At 41.4% G+C, this 1,332-nt stretch overlaps 1 long non-coding RNA gene across 1 annotated transcript; it reads left to right on the forward strand.

Moving 5' to 3' along the window:
* Nucleotides 1–288: 288 nt before the first annotated feature.
* LOC115796021 (uncharacterized) lies at nt 289–1,121 on the forward strand. The gene is made up of 2 exons (XR_004021283.1): nt 289–939; nt 1,093–1,121. It is a non-coding gene; the product is annotated as an uncharacterized LOC115796021 (long non-coding RNA).
* Nucleotides 1,122–1,332: the final 211 nt, after the last annotated feature.

The following is a 1,332-nucleotide window of genomic DNA, read 5'->3' on the forward strand; positions in this document are numbered from 1 at the left end:
TACAAGTGGCTGATGGAGCCAGAAGACAAACCCAAGAAGGTGGTCACCCCAGCTTGAGGGAGCCAGTATGGATCTACCTGACTGAGTGACTTAATGTTATTGGCTTAGGACTAGTCTGCTTGAGCAGCTCAGCTTGTAGTGCTTACAGTGAATTTCTGCTTTTTTATTTTATTTTTTTACCTGGAAAAGACTGAACTGAACCCCCCTCTCCCAAACCTGCCAAACCAAACTAAAGTAATCCTGCAAGTTGATGAGAAAAGAGTCGTTCTTACAGGTAAAGTGTGAATTTATCTTAATATTAATCACAATACATTTGATATTTCATCTTCTCTTGTGTGTTTTAGTTGCATTTGTTGTTTTGCGATGTGATTGAGCTGCTCAAACTGGCCCCTCTTCTTATGCACAAACACCGCAACTCCTCTCTCACCTCCCCACTCTCAGGAAACAGGTTCTTCAGGTGATGCAAAATGAACTGTTCAAGCTTTCTGCTGACTCGCTGAAAAGGTTTTGGTGGTGACAGTGGCATGAGTCAAGCAAATCCTGTAAGGATTATTAAAGCTCACCTCTAAACTGGTACAGACGGTGTTACTTTCTTAACAGCCACATCCTGAGACACACTCAGAGACCTCATCTCATCTCTTGTTTGCGTTTCTTCTACCTTGGTTTCACTATTCCCGCTCTTCCATTCGCATTCTTTTTGTTTGTTTTTGGGTTTTTGTTTTTTTTTACGTCTCTCCACAACATGGCGCACGTCTTCTACTGGGGTATGCACCCAGTCTCTTGGTTCATTCTCTTTGCCAATATAACTTTCACCGTCATAGAATGGAAGTTTCTTATCTCTCAGTTCATCAAACTTACCTGGAAATCAGACCAAGTGCAAGTCAAAGCCTAAATCCTGGAGGAAATCATCTACATCCTGATGCTGCACTGAAAATATTTGTGAGGATAAAAACACATTCCTGATTCACGTGCTCACCTGTTTGCCTGCTCACATGTAGTGAAAAACAATGACTGTGTGGTGTTTGGCTTGTTGTTAAAGGGTGGCCACTACAAGACACTAACCTTCTGCAATGTCTTTGTGGTTATTTCCAGAGCTGCTTCTGTGCAATTCACACCAGAATCCAAAAAGGAAAGAGCCGAGGAGTCGTTTCATGTCTTCACTACAGGCAAGTTCATTTTGTTTCCCTGTAACACTTCAATGCAATACCGTCTTCCGTGTCACCTCTGCCATTCTCTCATCTTTTTTCATATAAACAGAGTCGCTCTCTTGCGCTTCATCATTTTTTTTTACAAGACATTTATAAAGAAAATCATGTTAAGATGCACACTCTT

Source organism: Archocentrus centrarchus, chromosome 17, assembly GCF_007364275.1.
Source record: "Archocentrus centrarchus isolate MPI-CPG fArcCen1 chromosome 17, fArcCen1, whole genome shotgun sequence".
NCBI lineage: Eukaryota > Metazoa > Chordata > Actinopteri > Cichliformes > Cichlidae > Archocentrus > Archocentrus centrarchus.